The following is a 22,990-nucleotide window of genomic DNA, read 5'->3' as shown; positions in this document are numbered from 1 at the left end:
TGAAAATATTTTTAAAAGAATTGTGGAGGAGGGATTTCATTTGGATTTAAAGCTTTGGATGGAACTGTATTTCCCGCTGTTAATGTGGTAAGTGTCACAGAGGTATGACCTCACTTGCAGTTGTGCTGCCCTCATGCTGCACATACACATTGGAACAGCAGTAAGCCCTTTACTGCTTTGACAAGTTCTGTGTCGTTTCAATCTTATATCAGCTTTAAATATTAATGGTATGAAATGTGTGAACTCTTAAGATGGTTTAGTTGTTTCCTCTTAATGCTTTGCACTTTTCTGTTAATTTTTCTTTTCTCTTAATTTCTCTCCTCTTTTCTCCCTCCACATCCCTCTTTTCTCCCCTGCAATTAAAAATTCTCAACACTCCATCTCAGCTGAGAAAGTTATGGACCCTATTCTCTTGGGAGACCAGTCTTCTGACTCTTATTTGCCACTTGCCCCCATAACAAATACACGTCCTTAGCAAGCAGATTAAACATTACATACATTTACAACTCCATGGGCTTGAGCAAGGTGTACATGGGTAAGTGAGCAAACATTGATACCCTGGTGGTGGTTCAGGTAAGCTTTGGACAGCTCACCATAAGGTCAGTGGTTCAGGCCTGCCAGTCACCCTGTTGGATCTCTTCTGTAAAGATTTACTTTCTTGGGAGCCCCATATAGTGTCTCTAAGTTGGAATTGGCCCGATGGCACTCCGTTGAGTTTTTGGTCTATTCACGCACAGGTTTATTCCAGATAAAATATTTAAACATGTCTCTGTGATCAGTGAGCGGCTGTAGATAAGTTCTCTCACTAATAGACTTGTCTTAGTCTCATTAGGGTACTTTCAAAAAGAAAAAAAAAGGTCTAGTCACAGCAGTGGCTTCATTTGGGATCTGCTGGGCCAGTTAAATTCAAGGCAGAGAGGTCAGCTCAGATTATTTGGGATTTCAAGAAGGTCATCTTGATAAGTTTTCTTGAAGGATACAGGTGCTCACAGGGGCTTCCTATGAAGACATTTGAAGAAAATTGCAAACTGCATTGGTGAGGGAAAAGAGCAGGAAAGTTGTGTCCAGGAATTTTTATCCACCATGACAGTGTGCTGCTCATCTTTCAAAGACAGCAAGGGCTTTCCTATGAGATTTTTGTGGGGCACCTCCCACCCACCTACCACATGCACCCGATCGTGTTCCTTCTGATTTCTTTTCTCCAAACTCAACATTTTAAAGGAATCCCTTGAGGCTGCCAAAGCTGCATTCAGGTGTAAAGTGCAGAAGTGAAAGGGTTAGAGAGATGGAAACTCCACTTTGAGAAGTGGAGCATGGATTTATTAAGAAACGTCATATTTTGACAATTTTAATAAGGGCTCATAAGATTTTTGTAGCAATACTTATTCTCATATAGTTCTGCTTGTACATGTGTGCTTTCCTGGCTACCCTGTGTGCTCTTTGAAAGGTGGGATTTTTCATTTTGTAACAGTGTTGGCACTGTAAAATCATTAGACAAGAGACTGAATGAATGCATGTTTCACTGAAACAGATTTAGAAGAAATGTTTGGCCTTTAGGATTTATTGGCAAGCTTAGCTTTAAATTATTTTCCAGACCAAACCAGATTTTCCTCTATTTTCACCAATTTATATTATCAATCTCCAATTTAGGGTATGTTTTTGGATCAGATGACAACAATTTTACCCCAGAAAGTAGAGCTGTAGTGTGAGACTCTAATTAGACAATCTACGTGAAAAGCATTACTATCACTTTCTATTTCTCTGTGATTTATAGTTAGAAAATTTGAGTCATTACCCATTTTAGAAAACCTGAAAAAGACTATCACAGTTTAACATTTCAGTGTAAATCTTCAGTCTTTCCTTTACATAAAGTATATATATATATTTTGAAAAGTCTTATAATATTGTGCTTATATATATTTAAAAATACACTGTACATTCAGAAGGTGATATGAAATGCAAAAGTTCTTAAACGTGTAGTTTTTTTTCCTTTTTTATTGGGGCCTCTTACAACTTATCATAATCCATCTATCCATTGTGTCAAGCACATTTGTTTTTTGCCATCATCATTCTCAAAACATTTTCTTTTTGCTTGGTATCAGCTCATTTTTCCCCTCCCCCCATGAACCCTTGATAATTTATAAATTATTATTATTTTGTCATGTCTTATATTGTCCGACATCTCCTTTCACCCACTTTTTTGTTGTTCATCCCCCATGGAGGGGCTGTTTGTAAGATCCTTGTGATTGATTCCCCCTTTCTACTCCACATGTAGAGTTCTTAAAGAGATTAAATGAACCATTCAAGAAGTAGAACATTAAAAGAGCTAGAACACTACTACTTAGACGCCTCTTGCATATTCCTTCTCTTTAAAGCTTTCCTTTCTTTTCCAGAGGTAGCCATAACCTCAAACTTGGGTTTGTTAATGAGTTTTTAAGAGTAATTTTTGCCCCATGTATATGCCTGTAGATATGTGGTTTAATATTGCCCATTTTTAATCTTGTTCTAAATGAATTACGATCCTTTTGAGATTTGCTTCTTTCACTGTTACACGGAGATTCACCTGTGCTGACTGATAACTGTCAGTCATTTTCTGTAGTATGGTATTTTATTTTAATGAACTTTCACAGCTATGTAGCTCTTCTATTGTTAATGGGTATTTGCCTTATGTCCAAATTGTATAATTACAAATTGCACTTGTCTCCTGGTGAACATTTGTGTCCCATCCTCCACCGCCATTTTCTCAGTTCAACTGTAGACCTTGTCTGAAACACACAAAAGTTGAGTGACTAAGTGACTATTTTTGATTTTTTTTTGAGAATGGTACATAAGCTAACATCAGTGGTTCTCAATCTTCCTAATGCCACGACCCTTTAATACAGTTCCTCATGTTGTGGTGACCCACCCCCGAAAATTATCTTCATTGCTACTTCATCATTGTAATTTTGCTACTGTTATGAATTGGACGACCCCTGTGAGAGGGTCATTCAAACTCCCCCCCCCCCCCCCCAAAGTGGTTGTGACTCACAGGTTGAAAACCACTGCTCTAGATGCCTAGGGAAGACCTTTAACTTGCTATGTACAGTGGATGTGCCCCAGGCTTTGGGACTTCATTCTGAAGACAGTGAATTGTACTTCTCACATCCTTGCCAATCACTTAGTATTGTCTTAGTTTCTGGGAGGAGTTCCAGTGGGATGTTTTAGACAGGGAGGGGCTTCAAAAAGTTTGAAAAAGACTTTTTCCGCAAACTTTTAAAAGTTTCCATGTATATCATTTTTGAATATCATGTAACTGGATTTGTATTATCACATAATTGAATTTTTGCTTTTTAATCTATCACTTTCTCTTAACTGGAGCAGTGATTGTTAACTATAAATATATGGAATATGTTTCTGCCATCACATTTTGCTTTCACCTCTGGTTTTTATTTTCCTGTGTCTTTTAACTTTTGAACTTAAAAATTTTGTTCCATTCAACTTTTAGATAGAAAAATTTTCAGATCTACCAAATAAAAATTGAGAGAAGAATGAGCATACCTAAATGCTTTACCTAAAGTCACTTCTTAATATTTTGCCACATTTGCTTTTCTCTATATTATGCTTATCTTTTAAAAATGTTTTGTTTTGGAGAACAGATATGTTACATAACACTTGTCATTTCAAGATTCTAAAACACATGTTGGCTTGAGGAATGATCTGAAGGTAAAGTGCAAACATGACATCATGGTATTGCCCCCAAACGTTTCAGTGTGAAGTGCTTCTCTTACGTTCATAGCTACAATAGTAGTATTCCTAGGAAAATGCATTAATGACTTAATAATATCTGATTTAATTCCACATTCAGATTTTCTGTCATACTTAATATGTCTTCTATAATCTCTCCTACTGACTCATTAAAATTTCTTTGTATATTTCACTGAAGTATTCTAATGAATCATTCATTTCTCAAGTGATTATTTTCTCACTTATTTATCACACATAACTTCATCCAGATTATCTGATAAGTTGATGATTAAAAAAACAACAACTCTGAGTCAGCCTTAACTCATGGTGACTCCATGCATGTTAATAGAACTACTTATTGCAAGATTTTCAATGGCTGATATTTTGGGAAGTGAGTCACCATGTCCTTATTCTGATGAGACACCTCTGTGAGGAATTGAACCTCCAGTCTTTTGGTTTTCATCCATGTGAGTGAACATTAGAACCAGCCAAAAAAACAGCTACTGTATATACTGGAGTATAAGCCGACCCAACTATCAGCTGAGGCACCTAATTTTACCACAAAATGCATTAAGAATGTGCTGAAAAAATAGGGCTTATCCACGAGTATATATGGTACTTCTGTTACATCTCCCATAGTAAAGTAAAATGACCAGTTTATTATAGGGAAAGTGTAACCATTTGGGCTTTGGGGAAGACTAACAATGTTTTACATATACTATTCACTGCTATAAAGATTCCAGGTTTTGAGACACTGATGAAAGTTTCTCTTGTTGTGTCGGAATGAGGCTGAATTATTAAATGTGATACAGACTTAGGTAATTCATTCTTAAAGCTTAGTGAAATGCACTCTGTGAAGTGCTCAGAATTTAGGTTAAACAGATTAAGTCTGAAGGATTGATACTGTTTTTAAAATGATATGTGCTCTACAGGTGTTCACTTGAACAAAGATTTATTGGGGTATAGTTTTTCAACTTAGTAAATTTACTAAAAACCATTGACATCTACATTTAAATGAAGGATTTTATGATACTTAATAAATTATATTTTAGTAAAATTACTTAACATTTTTGAGCAAATAGAGTCAATATTTTAGAATAAACAGATTTAACAGACAAAAGTGGCCTGTGTACATCAATCCTCCAGTTGTCACTACTATGATAGTTATTACAGCTGCTCCATCGGAGAGATAGATGTCAGTTTGGTTCTGTTCTGTAAAGATTACAACCTTGGAAACCCTGTGGGGAAGTTGTACTCTGTCTAGTAGGGTTACTGTGACTTGGAATAGACCCACAGCGGTGGGCGTGGGGAATGGTAGTGATGTGGATCCAGGCTAAGCAAATGTACTCCTTCCATACCTACCTGGAAAGTTGGAAGTTTTAGTCCATCCATAGGTACCTTGGAAGAAAGGCCTGGTGATCGACTTGTGAAAAATCAGCCATTGAAAGAGCCCTGTTGGAGCTTGAGCTGGAGTCAATCCCACTGCTGCTTTTATTTTATGCTGTCTCAGGCTTGAGAGGAAAAGTACTTGGCCAAGGTTACCTATCTAGTAATTTGTGGAATCCAGGCCCATCTGACTTCTAAACCTGTACTTTTGAATATAATCTTCTACTACAGATAGGGCTTGAACCCATCTGGACTACTGCTGTCTGTGAGCAGAGCCATTGGACGGGCTGATAGACTTGGTCAACAGGTCTGTCCAGTCGAATGTCCTGGACTCGCTAGAAAGGAAAATGCACTCATTTGTGGTATGTAAGGCTGAGGCTTTTCACTGACTGGGTGAGGGAGGGGGGCTGTGCAGACTCAGCCCTTGAATTCCCAGGCCTAATTTAATGCGGCTCTCATTTTCATCTATTTTATTGTTGGAATTTAGCCACACATTTGATTCAACTTTTGTTGTGTGGCTTAAAAAAATCTGCTTTTTAAGTTTTCCAGGCTGATTTTGCTAGCTGTTGTAATAGTGAGCTGGCCCCTCAGCCCTGCTGATGTATGTACATCTTCTGAGGGGACCATACCCACAGCAGTGTGGAGTGGTGATTGATACCTTGTGGTGAGCAAAAATAAAATTAAACTGAAGAACTCAAATTGCTGTGCTAAGTGTTCCTAGGAGGCCTCAGAGTTAAAATTGACAGAGTAGAAAGTACCATATATATTTGAGTATAAGCCAATCCAACTATCAGCGTAGGCACCTAATTTTACCACAAAACTGCATTAAAAATGTGCTGAAACTTCGGCTTATACATGAGTATATACAGTAATCACTACTCACATTGAGGAAGGGAGGATGAGAAATGGGGTATGTTCGGCATGTGGTTGAAGGCGGAGGCTAAAGCATGACTGTAAGGTAGAGGAGCCATGGTGGCGCATGCCGCGGTGCCTGACTCCTAACTGGTTTGAACCCACCAGCTGCGGGCACTGTAAGAAACATGGCAGTCTACTGCTGTAACGATTTAGTCTTGAAAACCATATTTAGCTTGGTCAAGGGATAGAATTTGAGGTGAGGACATTTAGCTATCTATTACCACTTTCCGTGAATATCTAGAAAGTAGCCCCCCCCCTCAGTAATCATCTTAGCTAGCACAGAAGTCATTCTGCAGTTTGCCAAAAATGAAGCGTATTTGAGGTCTTCCTCTGGACTCGGTTCTGTGCTGGGATGCTAGAACCCACTAGCTGCTCTGGATGAGACAGCTGAGGTCTGTTTCCGTAAACTTTTATAGCCTTGGAAACCCAAAGGTGCAAGTACCCTGCCCTATAGGATCTTATGAATCAGAATTTACTCAGTAGTAGTGGTTTTTTTTTTTCTTTTTAGTCTCTAAAACTTGACAGAAAAGCCACTAAAAAAAGAAAAAAGATTGGTTTTAAAAGTGATGATTTTTAACTGACACGACCCCAAGAAAACCCCCCGCAAAAAAACCCAAACCAACAAAAAACACTTGAAAGATTGCTTTGTTCCTGGATTTAGATTTATTTTTCTTTTTGGAAAGTAGCCGTATTCTGCCTTGAAGTCATGCAGATACACATTAAACACTGCTACTTTGGTGAAAGAGGCCAAGGACAAGAAAGCAAGCAAGATGATAATGATGAATTTACTTGCTTCCTAACCTTGCTCAGGTTAGAATGGCTTCAGACTAATTCCCCACCTAACCTGTCACATGGTTACAATAACTGAATCAGAAAAAGTTAAATCAAGTTTGCTTATTTTAAAGAGTTTATTTTATTATTATTATTTGTTGAAGTAAGGCCCTGAGAGCAGTTGGTTAATGTACGTGGCCTCTAACCGGAAGGGTGGACGTTGGAGTCCAACTAGAGATGCCATGTAAGAAAGGCCTGGTCATCTGTTCCTGAAAAATAAGCCGTTGCAAACCTCAGAGAGGTTTTTTCTCTACTCTATGGTGTCTACTCTAACACACCCTGGGGTTGCCACGAGTTTGCCATGAGTTAGAATCCACTCCGTAGCAACTGGTTCTGAGTTTTATATCAAAGGTTGAAGCCAAAAGAAGTCTTGGTCTCTAAAGAGTTTATTTTTATAATACATGATTCCTCAGCTATGCAGGATAATTGCGATGTTATAATTGCAATGTACCTTTGCTTTTCCACAAGCATTTATATGTTAATGTTCAATGATAACAGCATCACACAGCCATGTTTAGTGCGTCACAGTGATGTAAAACAGCACACTGACAGGATAAATACAGGTGTTGGAGTAATGGAGTTATAGGTGGTGATTCTGTTTTCTTTCTGTTTTTTAAACACCGGATAATGGCCATATAGCCATTATATATATAAACTAAGTGAAATTATGCTGTTTGCTACTTTATCATCTTTTAATTTGATACTCAAAGCAATTTTTCCTTTTCATGTGATTTGAGTAAAAGTTTAGAGAAATTTGGTTTTCCATTTACTGTTCATGCATTTTGTAATACACAATTTGTATTGCCACATTGATGACAATTCCTGCAAGTAACAACACTGTTCCCGCTACCCTGTGTTTATCATTTCTCTTCCTCTTTTCCTACCCCTTCCTGCCTTCCTAGTATTATCTCCTGCAAACACTGCCCCTTTGATCTCGCCGGTTGATTGTTCTACTGTTCCTATGGAGAGAGCCCCTCCCAGGTGCCTATTGTTCACCTTTTAGGTCTGATGAAGTTGGGGTGGGGTGTGCTTCAGGGTCTTAATTTCTTTGCATGAATTTTCTCATGAGAAGGCAGTGGTTGGAGGCAGTGGTTCTCAAACTTCCCTGTGAATTAGATTTAAAAAAAATAATTAACAATTTTTATTGGGGGTTCTTAAAATTCGTATCACAATCCATCCATCCACCCATTGTGTCAAGCACATTTCTACATGGTTGCCATCATTTTCAAAACATTTTCTTTCTACTTGAGACTTTGGTATCAGCTCATTTTCCCCCCTCCCTACCCTCTCTCCCTCATGAAACCTTGATAATTTATAAACTATTACGGTATTTTTTCTTGTCTTACACTGTCTGATGTCTCTCTTCACCCATTATTTTGTTGTCCATCCCCCTGGGAGGAGGTTATATGTCGGTCATTGTGTTCAGTCCCACCCTTTTCCCCCCACCTCCCCCTACCACTCCTGGTATCACTCCTCTCATGATTGATTGGTCCTGAAGGGTTTATCTTGCATGGATCTCATAAGTAGGATTTTTTGTTTCAGACCTGATTCTAAGGTCTAAGGAGGGTCCTGAGAGTTTTTCTCAGGAGCTCTGGGACTGCTGTTCCAGACACCAACCACTCTGAAAACCACTACACCATTTGTTGTCCTGCTTGCACATTTAGAAAACTGGAGAACTTTTCTTTGTATTCTAGAAATGAAGAGATAACTAATATTACCATAGTACGCACCTATTTAAAGTATACAACTCAATGGTTTTAGTTATTCACAAGATTATGCAGCTATCTTCATTGCCAAACTTCGGAAACTTTTCATCAGCTCCCAAAGAGACCCAATACCCAGTAGTAGTTTCTTCCGTTTCCCTCATCCTCCCAGCCCCTGGCAATTATTAATAGACTTTGGTTTCTATGGATTTATCCCTTTTGGATATTTTATATAAATTGAATTATATAATACATGGTCATTTGTGACTGGCTTTCTTGACTAAGCATACTCTTTTCCAAGTTTCGTCCACGCTGTTGTCTATATCCGTACTTCAAGCCTCAGTCTTTGGGGAAGGCCATCATGTTTGGTAAAGTAGGGAGTCAGTGAAAAAGAGACGTACCCTTAACAAGATGGATTAACCCAGTGGCAGCAACAGTGTGCTCAAACATAGCAAGCATTATTATTATGATGGCCCAGGACTAGCAAGGTTTTTATTCTGTTACACAGAGGGTCCTTATGAGGTGGAGTGGATCCCACGGCACCTAATAACAATAAGTTAGTATTTTGTGTGGAGATACCACATTTTATTTACCCATCAGTTGATGGACATTTTGTTATTTCTGTTTGGGTGATTATTGGGTGTACATGTCTCTGTGTGGCCATGTTTTCAGTTCTCCTGGTTATATATCTTAGGAGCCCTCATGGTGCTGTGGGTTAAACACTAGGCTAACTGCACGATTGACATTCAATCCCACCAAAAGAAAATGATGAGGCTGTCAGTTTCTGTAAGGATCTACAGCCAGCCTTGGAATCCCATAAGAGCAATTCTGTGTCCGGTAGGGTCGTTACTGAGACAATTTGACTCCATGATAGAGGGTTTGGGAATAGAATTATGTTTAACATTTTTTAACCATTCAATAATGTCTTTTATTACATATGGGGGTCCCCCCCAGTATTCCCTTAATCTCTCCATACACAGGCAAATTTAAGGGTACTGTTGAATACATTTTAACTTGCTGACCTGATCATTGCCTAGAGAAGGGATACGTTTCCCTGAAAGCATGCTTAACCTGGAGGCCAACTCATCTGCCGACCACCGAGAACATGCAGATGGACGTGATAGACAGACTGTTCCCCATCCGAACCTTCATTCACCACCATTCGATATCCCTTGTTCAGGTCCAGGCCAGCTGCACATTTCTTGCCAACAATCATTAAATGTCCAAGGAGACTTTCATCATCATCTTGTGACAGAAATCTGGGAAATGTACTTCTTCGGTATCACCAGAAAATGTGTTGGTGCTTGTGGGGAAATGTCATGAAAAGCAAGGCACCGGTCGTCCTCAAAAATGATCTTGGCTGGGATTTCTTTGTGGATGATCTTTCTGAAGATTGTGTCGCCGCCAGGCCGGGCCACCTGAGCCTTGGTGATCTCCTCGGCCATCTCGACCTCCGGGCGCGGCTGGGGAGGGAGGAGCTATGTTTAACATTTTAAGGAACTTCTAGGAGAGCTTTAGGCAATACTAATGTCTGAGTCCTAATCTGAGCAACTCTGATTTTAATATGATGTGGCCTCAGGCTTTAGACATTCCTGTTGATGTTCTGTGCCCTTGGGATAGTGACCCACCATTCCACAGTCTTAAGCATCATTTGCTGAGAAAGTCGTGATACTTCTGGAGATACTGTCACATTGCCATTGGGACATGGATAGGATGGCACGGTAAAAGCTGTGTGCTGGCAATTCTGGGTGAGGTTTTCTAGTATTTCATGGCGGCTTGGGTTTTCTGAGCTTCTAACTTACCATTCTATTGATTCTCTGACCCATTGTGTATCAATAGGCTCAGAACCAGACAGGTGACAATAGCATAATTATCCTGTAATTCTTTGTTGCCATAGCCCGTGAGGGATTTGGAGGGTTTTAGAAATGCAGATTGAAAGGAAAAAGACTGAAGATTTGCCTCCATGTTTGTAGTGGGCACAGATCCAGGAGGAGCCTAGTGATGATATACTGGGAGGTAAAAGGGATCTGATAAGTAGCCCAAGGAAAAAAACTGCAATATGGGAAGTCTGTGTGTTACTAGATGAGGAACTTATTAATACTGCTTTCTGATTAATGGATGATGTGTGTATAGAAGTTTTTGATTTGGGTACATTTTAATACATTTTACTAGTCCTTATCTATGCAATTGTAAACTTTAAATTTTAAAATTATTTTTATACTGGGTTACATTTGCTTTTGAAATTTGTATTGGGAACCCTTAATCAACCATATTGCTTACACACATATAATAAGATAGGAAAAAACATTTCTGATGGAGGAATTGAATGCATAGTATATGGAATTTTTAAAAATCAGAAATAAAATTATACAATGATTCTTGCATCAATTTGTCAATAGAATCTTTCAGTATTATAACTCAAGTTCTTTTGTTTCTTTTTGTTTCAAAACCGATTTTATTGGGAGTCAATACAGATATATTCCAAAGTGTAAACTTCTAATGAAGATATTGTTTGAGAGGTACTTATTTGAGTGTAAAGAGCCCTGGGGTCCAGTGGGTTAAGGTTCTAACTGCAAAAGGTCAGTGGTTGAATCTCCCACCTGCAGCGGAGAGTGCAGGACAGTCTGCTTCTGAAAAGATTTATGGCCTTGGAAACCCAGTGGAATAGTTGAGTTCTGTTAGTCAGTGGGTTTGATAAGTCTTGTGAATTGTATTTTATCAGCTTGTTTTTGTGTCCTGAAAGAGGGCTTTTAGAAGAAGGGGGATAAAGACTGATCATCAGTATTCAGCGACTTATCAAGGGTTTGTAGGGCGAAGACTCAGAAAGTACCTGCTGGAATGAGGATCTTTGTTTGAAGACTGTTCAGAGTTGAGAAAGGAGCAGGAGGGGGTGGGACAGATGGGTGAAGCACCTGTAGGCAGTTAGGTACTTTCTGTCCCTGACCTTAAGTAACCCAAAAGGGAAATGTGACTAGCAAATCATTTCTACTGCTGTGTAATGATCAAGAGTTCACCAGCAGTCATCTTTTCCATGGGCAGATTATGTGCATGGAACAGCAGATAAAGTTGTGGCTCCCCTGCCAGTCAAGCCTGGGAGTTGGGGAGTTCATCCTTGTCCACCAGCTGCTTTAGGCCTGCCCCTGCCCGCCCTGGCAGCTGTGAAGAATGAAAGGGTCAGCTTGGTCAGCTCCTGGCATGCTAGGCACTAGCAGTTGAGCTGCATGGAATTGAGTCTCCCAGTAGAGTTCCTTAGTCCCCTTGCTACTTTTCTCTCTTGGGTTGAGAATGTAGACTTCCTTTTAAGAGTTTGAAGATACTTGGCCCAAACCTTTTTGCCCTCTGCAGTAATTAAAAAATGGTCTCTGCAGGAGGAAGTTAGGATAATGGATATTTTCTTAATAGAGAAAAGGAAGAACACAGATTAGAAGCTAAACAAATAAAAATAAAACATTACAGTATAAAGCCAAAGAGGAAGGGCACCTGTGGGTATATGAAGGCTAGGAAGCTTGGTGAGATTCTGGCCCAGAAACAGATCTTTCTCACCAGATGTGAAATATGCAGTGATGGCAACAGCAGTTTGCCGCGTATAGATGAGAAAGCTGGGTTTGAGACTGTTCCAAGTTTGTAATTGAGCAGTTCGCTTTGAAGTATAGCATAATAGTTAGGAACATATTTTGCCTTCATCACTTACTAGCTGTAAATCTGTTTAAATTTCTTGTCTCTAAAATAGAGTAGTAGTGATATGTGTCTCAGATTGCTTTTGGAAAGGATAATGTCCCTTAGTGTCGTGTATGTAAAACATTTCGAAAAGTGGGTGGCATATAGTGAACAGTCTATGCTTGCTGTTACCATCATTGTTTTTTTTAAGTTTTTTTCCCATCATTATTGTTTATTGGTTCTAGACTTTTGGGCATAAGGGGATATAGATGGAGGACACTAGACCCATCCTTGGCTGACTGAGAGAGAACTCCCACACCACTGGCCTCATAAAGGAATAGCATCTCTGTGGGTGTTCTTGATAAGGGAGACTTGCTTGTTGAAATAACATCCTGTTTTTAATGATGAACCCGTTAGCCCATGAAGTAATTATCTAGATTGTCTGGATTAATTATTAATTAATTTTGCTCTTCTGTAATGTAATTTTATTAGATGTTGTGGATGATGTAGTCTGTGTGTATGTTTGGACATGTCATAGAATATGTTTGAAAAAAAAAAAAAGAATATGTTTGAGTATATCTTAGAAGTGACTTCCAAACTTGACATCTTTTGATACTGTCTTAACAGTTAGAGCCTTTTGGTACTTTCAAAGGAAAGAAAACTTTTGGAATGGGTCAAAACAGAAATACTGATTATGTTTTTGAGTGAAGTTTCTATGAATGAACGGATGCAATGTTCGACAAGGGTAAGTCTAAAAGTGTTGCTGTTAAGGTCCCAGTACATGTATGAACAGGCTTATTCCAAGTTAAGACATGTTTCAACACATCTCTGCGGTTAGTAGATGGCTGCAGCCAAGTAATATGTATACCTGCAATTTGAGATTTAGTGATCGATTCAAAATTCTGTCAACGCTGGGGGAAAAAAAGTCAACATTGAAATCTTTCCTGTTCTCAGAGTTAAATCAACAAATCTGTAATTTTTCAGAGTTATCAAATGTTCCCTTGTTTTTCCTTAAGATATGATATTACCTGGTTTTTAGATAAGTTTCAGCAGGCAGTGTTTTACGTACCTTAAAATGAAAGATTCTTCTGATAAATTTGTAGTATTGGCTTATGGAAATCTTACTAGAAATGAAAAAAAAAAGAAATGCAGGTGGCTGTTAACCATTTTCATTTCTTTCTAATGAGATCATTTGAAAATGCAGCTGTTTCACTGGCTATCTTACCATCAAAAAAAACCTTGGAGGGGGGTGGGAATCACTTTATAGAACTTTTTCTAGAAATGTCCAGAGAAGACTTTTATGATTTACTCTACAGTTTTACGTTCCTTACATTACAAATAATTTACAATAGTCTAGTACTTTAATCTAGGAAGCTTTAGATGGTATTTTGCTGAGTTTGTTTATGAGAGGCTTAGACTGTATTAGCATTCTTACTAATGTTAAAATCTACCACATCTTTAATTTATGCTGAATGAGGTGTGGTAAATGTGGCTTTTTTGTGTTGATTAGATTGAAATAACCTGGTGCTCTCTGTAGTTTAAACCTGAGATAGATATGTTGGAGTTTCTCCTGAATTATTTTTAGAATCTCTTGCTCCTGTCTGTTTCTATTCTAAGAATTCTCTTGGAATCTGTTCTGGGATAATAGGACTTGTGGGTGTGGAGAGTGTTAGAGGGGATGGAACACAGCTGTAACCTGAATTCCTATGATCTGGCAACTGGGTGCTGGTTGTAGAAGTGAAGAGTTCTTATTTACTACACATAACTTTCTAGAAAAAAGCACATCGACGTACCTCAGATGACAGTGTTGACAGTATTGATTCTTACAATATAGCTTCCCTGACCTAGTCATTTTCACATTCCAGGGATGTCAATAATTGTTAAGGATGTTCATTATTATTTTGGTAGCTTATGATGTTTGCCTTAATTTACAAATTGGCTATCTTCAGGAGTTTTACGTAAAATATGAGAAAATTGTTTGAATCATAGGGTTTTAAAAAAAAAGTTTGTAGAAAAATGATATTAAAACGTAATGGGATTTTTCCACCAATTTTTAAAGCCCCCAGTATGTCATGGAGTTCTGGTGGTGTAGTCGGCTATACACTGAGCTGCTAACCACAAGATCAGCAGTTTGAACCCCCCAGCTGCTTTACAGGAGAAAGATGAGGCTCTCTATTCCTGTAAAGATGTAAAGTCTCAGAAACCCAAAGGAGTATTTTTACCTTGTTCTATAGAATTGCTGAGTTGGAATTGACTTGATGGCAGTAAATTTAGTGTGTCATGGTAACTTTCTGCATTTTTTGGTATCTATCTTATTTCCCCTGTTCTTCTGTAAAATAGTAGTATTACAAAAGTTTTTTGCAGACATCTTAAGCATTAACATTTTTGGTTGACAGGACAAACAATAACTTAGGCATTCTAAGTCTTTACTGGAGCAGAAAGCCCTGTCATTCTCCTGGGGAGAGACTAGTGACTTCGATCCGCTAACCTTGCCGCTTAACCACTAAGCCACCAGGGCCCCTCCTTATGCTTAACTTTAAGATGCTTAGAATTGCAAAGGATTAATGCTGAGCTGCACAGTGGGTTAAGATCCAAGGCTTGAGCCCATCAGCTGCTCTACAGGAGAAAGATGAGGCTGCCTGCTCCCACAAAGATGTACAGTCTCAGAACCCTAGAAGGTCACTCACTATAAGTAGGGAAACAGCATGATGGCAGTGGGTTTGGTTTGGGTGAATGCTGGGGTGGGGTGACTTTGGAAATAATCAAGTTGATCGATTTGGATCTCTTCACTATACAGTTATATAATTTGCATATCTGAGTATACAAAAAATGCTAACTAATATAATCATTGCAAAACAATTCACTTTTCTCTAAGTACAATCAAAATTATAAAAGCACTCAAACCAAACAAATCTTAGAGTTGTTAAAGCAAAATGTGTACTCATACTGACCGACTCACATGCAAATGTAGATGGAAAATTAAAATCAATCTACTGGCCATGTGGAGTATTCTAGTTAATTGAGTATTTGCTATTACCATGTACCTAGTGGGCAGTGCAATAATTTCCCCATGGCTTTTATCTAGCCGTTCAGTTAACAGGACCTACTGAGAAAATAAAGTAAACGGTATTACACAGCCAAAAGGGAAAAAAACCTGCCATACCCTTTCTAGCTGTAGTTTAGTAGGTTTCAGGAACATAAGTTTTCTTGTGATACCTGAATTGGTATAATTATGTTTAATTTTAACTCTAAGAAACACAGATCTAAAAGGTAATATATTTCTTATTCAAGGCCATGAAGCTATCTAGAAATTCTAGTATAATTTCCTTAACTTGAAATATATAACATTTATGAAAATAGAGGTACGTAGTTACAGTGTTTTGTGAGGTATCCACACTGGTTTCAGAAAACAATTCTGTTTCTTGTTCTTTTGGGGATCATTGGCAGTGCTATATAATGTCTTTTTTAGGTAATTCGTAATTTCTATTACCAACTATCAGCACCTTTGTCAAATGTCTATTAAAGCTGGTAGTGAACTGAGGGGAAGGGAGAACAAAAAATTATTGAATACCTTTATGATTCTAAGGATAGGAAGGCCAATCAAATCTAAACTAAATATAGAATAAGCTAAAATACAAATGTACAAATGTACTATATAGGATCCAAAGAAAGCTAACATACAAAGTTTTCGGAAATATAACCCTGCAAACTGTCGCCTAGTTTGCATCTTTTCAGTGAATCTTAAGGATCCTTGGTGGCACTGCTGGATAAGCGTGATTCTGCTAAAAGCCTCGAAAACACTGTATATAGAGATACCAATGGAATGTGATAGAAACTTAAGGGTTTGTCAGTGTGATGTAACCTGTTTTACTTCAGGTTATTATGGCCGCCGCCCCCCCTACCCCCGCCCAAAAGAAAAGACCCAAGAGCTTTGCATGAGGAATAATCCTTTTTATTTTATTTTATTTTTTTTAAAGAATAATCCTTTTTAAAATACATTTTAAAAGTATGCATTACTCAACATATTTTTAAAAATCATTTTATTAGGGGCTCATACAATTCTTATCACAATCCATACATACACCAGTTGTGTAAAGCACATTTGTACATTTATTGTCCTCATCATTCTGAAAACATTTGCTCTCCACTTAAGCCCCTGGCATCAGTCGGACAGTATAATATATGAAAAAAAATTTATGAATGATGAAGGGTTCATGAGGTAGAGGGGAGTGGGTTGGGAGGGGGACAATGAGCAGTAGATATTAAGGGCTCAAGTAGAAGGCAAATGTTTTGAGAATGGTGATGGCAACAAATATACAAATGTGCTTGACACAATGGATGTATATGTATGGATTGTGATAAGAATTGTATGGTCCCCCAGTAAAATGATTAAAATAAATAAATACATTAAAAATCATTTTATTAGGGACTCATAGAACTCCTATCACAATCCATACATACATCAATTGTGTAAAGAACATTTGTACTCAAAATTTTTAAAATTAAATATTGAGTAACTGGAATAGAACACTTAATTTTAGATGTAGTCGATTTTAGTATGCTGATTTTCAGAACTATTATAATAAATGTGTAATCAGTGATGCCTGGTATTAATAATATATATAATAATTTTAAGGAGCAAAACAGATACTGTTAGCAGTGGTTACACTTTGGGCTGCTGCCAGCAAGGTCAGCTGTTTGAAATCACCAGGTCTCAAAGGGAGAAAAAAACGAGGCTTTCTACTTCTGTAAAGAGTTAGTTTTAGAAACTGACAAGGGCAAGTCTTGCAACATGTAGATTTTCCCGGTATGTTTGTAGCTATTATTCATTAATTTTGTTGCTTTATAATATTCCCTTTAAAAATGGTTTTATTGCCATGTAATTTACGTGTTTTATAGTATTTCTTTGTCTGTTTGTGTATAAACAGTGTTTGGTTGTCCCCTTGATGATGATTCTTGGTGCTGTTGTTGGGAGTTGCCATTGTGCTGTTGGGGACAATAGAATAAGCCGCCGAGGCCTGCACCACACTTGTGGTTGATACCAGAGGAATACACTTCGGAGCTTTTGAACTTAGTGGGAAGTTTTCTTTTAATTTGTTTTTTTTTCCCCCTGCATGAACTTTTTGAAGCTCCCTTGTGTAACTGAGCAGGTACAAATCAGGCAATGAATTGCTAAGTCATAAGGGATATGTAGTAAATGTGTGTTTTCTTTCATTAGATAATACCAAATTGTTGTACAAAGTAGTTAAGTCAATTTACATTAGGCCAGAAATGGATGAGAGTGCCTATTATATTATAACTTACCAATATCTACTTGTATAATTATTGTTCTAAGGAACATGTTTTTGGTTATTATTGTTTAGTTTGGGGGCCTGTCTGTTGTTTGGCTGAAAGGTGGTGTCTGGAAGTTGCTTCAGTCCCAGGTGAGAAAGGTTTCTTTTTTTTTTTTTTTAATATATTGTGAAATATTTATTTCTAATTACAAATTGAGGTAGTTTATTGTGCCAACCTGGCCGATAAATACATGTGGGATTAATTGAAGGGCTGAGAGATAAATGGCGAGCCTTGCCTTTCCTGTCTCTTGCTCTTTGATCATCGGACCAGTGTGCTTTGCTTGTTTTTTGCCTCAATTTTCAAGCTACATGACCTGTAGGACAGCTAACCTGTGGACTGTGTCGCTGTAATTTGAGGTTCCTTCAAGACCTGCTTTGCCACAACATTGGAATTTACATCTGTTGAGCTGGGGACTGTCGGACCCTGTCATCTGGCTGACTGTTGGTGACCTGCCTTGCTGTTTGCCGTCTGTGCCTGGATAGCCTGAATTTCTCTCAGAGGACTACCTGGCGGCCCTCAAGACTTGAAGGACTGCCAGTGTCTCACAACTGTCTCAAGGGAATGAGTTGCACTGAGCCATTGGTACTGCTTTATAATTTAATTAACTGTTTATTTCTTAATGTTATCTATCTATCTGTATAAATATAAATATATATATATATATATATATAATTGTTAGCATTTTGGTTTTGTTTCTGTAGAGAACCCTAACAGAAATAAATGAAATTTTGTCTTGAAGCATGGTGTAACATGGCTAACAGTCTTCACATTGAATACTCGTATGTGGGTGTATCTGCATGTGGGCGGGCCCGTCTGTAGACAGACAGAGAAGTGGTGTCTCGATTCCTAAGACCATCGGAAAAATGTGTTTTCTGATGGTCATAGGCCATCCCTGTGAAAGGGTTTTTTGACCCCCGTGGAGGTTGTGACCCACAGGTTGAGAACTGCTGCTCTAGACTCTAGAAATTTACCAAGTAGTAGCAAGTGAACTTGAAGTAGGACAACAGAGATTTAAGTCCTGGCACCACCATTGTCTGCGAGAAAAGTGTCTTAAGGTCCTAATCTGGAGGATTCCTCCAGCCTCTGTCAGACCAGTAACTCGGTCTTCTTTTGTTGGCTCTACGTTTCTGTTCTGTTCTGTCTGGGACCCTCTGGGTTTTAGATATCAAAGTTTATTAGTGGTTCCTAGGGTCAGTGCACAGAAAGTGCGGGGATGGAAAACTACATAGATCATGGAATGGCACACTTGCAAACATTCTTTTAATTGCTGTCAATAAAGCTTAAACCAGTAAATAACTGAACGGGCAAAAGTTGTGTGATATACAAGGAGGCTTCAAAAAGCTTGTGGGAGACTTCCATTATTTTAAAATTTATTTGCAGTCATCACTGGAGCTATATCTTGCTGATTTGTTTGCTGACCTGCTTTTCCACCTGCATGGCCAGGCGCAGGGCCTTCCTGAAACCTTGGAAGATTGAGAGGTGCTTGGTAAAGTTGGCAAGGGTGGATTCTACTTTGTTCTCAATGGTCTCCAGGTCATAGTCAAGCTGCTTGGTCATCGTGGGAGAGCTTGCTTTCAGCTGAAGAGGTGCAAGGAGTCTCGGGCAAAAGACACATCTATGTGAAAACGGTGGAGGGGGGTTAGGAGAGACAAAGTGAAGAGTTGGGGAACCCCGACCCCCAAAGCATGGAACCCTCTATTTTAATCCTAGTTAGAGCAGTGGGTCATGTTAGCTGGGCATCATCTAGTTCTGCATTTTGGGCTTTGTAGACTGTGGTTTATGTGGTTTAGTGGCCCTTTGGACTATTTGCTCCCTTGAATTTTCTTGCCACTTTAGACAGGAAGAGTTGGGTTTTTTTTTAACATCATTTCATTTGGAGGCTCTTACAATTATTTTGTTTTTTTAAAAAAATTATTTTATTGGGGGCTCGTACAATTCTTATCACAATCCATGCATACATCCATTGTGTAAAGCACATTTGTATGTTTGTTGCCCTTATCATCCTCAAAACATTTGCTTTCTACTTGAGCCTTTAATACCAGTTCCTTATTTTTCCCCCTCCCTACCCGCTCTCCCCTCCATCATGAACCCTTGATAATTTATAAAGTTTTATTATTTTGTCATATCTTACACGGTTCAACATCTCCCTTTACCCACTTTTCTGTTGTCCATCCCCCAGGGAGGAGGTTATATGTAGGTCCTTATAATCGGTTCCCCCTTTCTACCCCACCTTCCCTCCACCCTCCAGGTAGCTCCACTCAGCACTAGTCCTGAAGGGGTCATCCGTCTTGAATTCCCTGTGTTTCCAGTTCCTATAGTTCGGTACCATTGTTCATCTTCTGGTCTAGCTAGATTTGTAAGATAGAATTGGAATCATGATAGTGGGGCAAGGAAGCATTTAAGAAGTAGAGGAAAGTTGTATGTTTCATCGTTGCTACCCTGCAACCTGACTGGCTCATCTCCTCCCCACGACCCTTCAGTAAGGAGTGTCCAGTTGCCTACAGATAGGCTTTGGGTCTCCGCTCTGCACTTACCCTCATTTAAAAGGATATGATTTTTTTGTTCTTTGATGCTTGATACCTGATCCCTTCGACATCTTGTGATCGCACAGGCTGGTGTGCTTCTTCCATGTGAGCTTTGTTGCTTCTCAGCTAGATGGCCACTTGTTTAGCTTCAAGCCTTTAAGACCCCATACACTATATCTTTTGATAACCAGGCACCATCAGCTTTCTTCACCACATTGGGTTTGCACACATTTTAGACAGGAAGAATTTTTAAGATCCCAGGTGCTACTCATCAATGTAGCATACAGAACATTGTCTTTATGAATTGTTGTGGCAACTGGCATAGATGTGGCCCAAGTCTATGGTCTCTTGACTTCAAGTCCGTGATTTTCAATTTTTCCACAAAATTTGTAACGCTCCCCACCCCCATGTAAAAATATTTACAACCTGTTAAACAAATCTTCAGTTTGGTAGCTCTGTCTTATGACCTTCCACATCCCAGGGTCAGAATTTCTTTTAGATAGTATACTAATGAAGTAGAATGTATGAAATGTGAACGCACAAATTTTGGCATCAAGCCACATGCATATCATTGCAGCTACATCATTTTAGTTACTTATGACTATTGTTTTATTCTTTCACTTTTAAATAGATAACTTACGTAACTTGCACAGATAATAGGGAATTAAAGTGGCTCCTGGAGTATCTAATAACATAATGACGATTGCTGCTATTATATTTAAATTGTAATTCTAAATATTAAGTGTACTTAGCTTTGTTAAGAATACTTCTCTTTTATAAATTAGTGTATGTTTATATCATGCCAGTTGACATAGTTCTATTTGTACTTTTATACCCCTTTCCATAAATATTCTTTGGCTTTAGAACTAGCCTAGTACAAGCTTGAATGTAACTTCCTTTTATTCTTTGTTGCTAGTATACACAGCAAAACATACACCAATCCAGCTGTTTTCACATGTATATTTCAGTCACATGAAGTTGGGTTTGCGTGTTGCAACTGTTCTTACAACCCTTTTGTGAGTTCTTCGTCCCCTATTAACATAAACTTAACTGCTTTTCAAGTTCCTGTCTAATCGTTCTGTTGGTGTGGTCATTTGGGTCCCATTTTGATAGATCTTAAAAAGAACCATAATGCTCAAGGCAGACATTGTCAGTTCAACTGTTTACATGTGTGCAACTTACATCAGAGACATCAATCAGCTGTGCCACCCCAATCACTGTAAACAGAAACTTAGAGATCTGTAAGCAGGAAGTCTCCCTCTTTCCTTCCTTCCATCCTGGTGACCACTAAGACATTTTGGTCTCTCTACATATTTGCATGTTCTCGTCTTTTTTTTTCTTCAGGCCTGCACCTTTTACTGGGCACATTCTCAAGGGCTCTTGCCGGGTGGAGGGGAGGGGGTGGTGGCAAGGCAAGTGGTCTGACCAGGAAAGCAGGCCGCCCTCACCGCGGCATTCTCAGTGGTACTTCCGTAATCGCGCGTGTTTGAGCTCCTTGTAGGGTAGGCAGTAGCTGAAAACCACACAGGCCGCCAACACCATGGACAGGCCTGCGACGCTCCCCTTCCTCACGTTGACATACTTGCTATAATACCGATCGTAACCTCTTCGAAAGGTGCTGACAATGCCAATCGGGGTGAAGTCCCGCATCAGCACCCAGCTGGGCAGCTCCGAGATCCTGACATCCAGGAGGTGCTTCTCCTTCAGGGGCACGGGAGACGCCATCTTTCAGTCCTGGGTGTCCGCTGCGCTGGACCCGTTCTTGTCTTTTCATATGGACGACTTATACAATATTTGTGCTTTTGTGATTGACTAAATTACATGTCATATAATGTCTTCAAGCTCCGTAATTGAACTTGAATTTCTTCTCATCTGCTTGATTTACCATATTTTTACCCAATATTGATTTCAGAAGGTACTCCACCCCCACCCCCACCCACTCCCCTCAGGTGTTAACTTTTAAAAAAGTTATGATTAGTACCAGTAAGTGTTCTTTCTGATTTCCTGGATTGTGGTCTTTCTACTGTGCCTTGATCACAGAATTGTGTGCTGTTTCTTTGATGTGTGGATTGACTTCACATCTCGACTGCTTTGCTTTCCTTAGGATCATAGCTTACATGTGAGTTCACATGGAATCTGCTTCTCTTTGTTAGGAGACTTTTCTTTTTCCATGACACAGATTTTATTCTAGAAGGACTGAGTGCCCATTGCCTGCCAAGTAGGTCATTCCTCATGCTAAGAGTTGGGGTAGGGGTTGTTATTTTTCAGTAGCTAGCTTAGCCCCTCTTGGCCACAGTGGGGGTGGGGTGAAGATGGTACAGTCAGTATCAATGCCTTGAGTAATCACCCCCCTACCTTAATTCTCATTTCTAAATCGTACACTTTGAAAACACTCCTTTAAAGATTGTGTCTCTAATTTCATACAGGTTACTTCATTGTTTCTGGCTTCAATTCAGGATGTGATCATGTTTGTTTTTTGTGCTTTGCTGGGAAGTACCATTGTAGACCTAGAATCTTTACCGTTTGCAAAAAACTGGATGCAGAGAGACTGGGGTGGGGGTGAGGGTAATGCAAGGCCCCTAAGGCGTTATTCATCAGGTAACTAGGAGCATGCAGATACTGAGATTCCTACTCTCATTTTTCTTTCATTTTCAAATGATTACATTGGTAATGGGGCAGTGGGGCCTTTTAAATAAAATTTCACTATAATGTGATACAACTTGAAAAATGTAAAACATGTCATTGAGTTGTCAATGTGCAAGTCCTTGTGTTGGCAGATACTGATGTGTATGTTTTCGCTACAACTTAAAAAAAGCATGGGGGAGGAATACTATTGATTGAGGATTTAGGTACAAATTATTTTTTCCCTTGAATAAAATAATAATGCTCTTCTGGGAGCAAAGCCAGTGATTTTTG

General features: G+C 38.9%; 1 protein-coding gene and 2 pseudogenes across 10 annotated transcripts in view; 1 reads left to right on the top strand and 2 right to left on the bottom strand.

The window, feature by feature from the left end:
- UBAP2 (ubiquitin associated protein 2) overlaps positions 1–22,990 on the top strand; it is a 123,250-nt gene that overhangs the window by 3,878 nt on the left and 96,382 nt on the right. For 2 of the 10 annotated variants that reach the window (XM_075560037.1, XM_075560038.1), the window contains exon 2: positions 17,906–18,131. The exons of the other annotated variants lie outside the window; for them this stretch is intronic. The gene's annotated coding sequence lies outside the window, so the exon portion shown is untranslated. The remainder of the gene's footprint in view (positions 1–17,905; positions 18,132–22,990) is intronic. 10 annotated transcript variants of the gene reach the window in all.
- Positions 9,485–10,003, bottom strand: LOC142458980 (adenosine 5'-monophosphoramidase HINT1 pseudogene; annotated as a pseudogene).
- LOC142457848 (ATP synthase F(0) complex subunit f, mitochondrial pseudogene) lies at positions 21,533–21,806 on the bottom strand (annotated as a pseudogene).

This window comes from Tenrec ecaudatus, chromosome 10 (genome assembly GCF_050624435.1).
Source record: "Tenrec ecaudatus isolate mTenEca1 chromosome 10, mTenEca1.hap1, whole genome shotgun sequence".
NCBI lineage: Eukaryota > Metazoa > Chordata > Mammalia > Afrosoricida > Tenrecidae > Tenrec > Tenrec ecaudatus.
The sequence above is the reverse complement of the archived record's forward strand: the minus strand, read 5'-3'. Positions and strand labels throughout refer to the sequence as shown.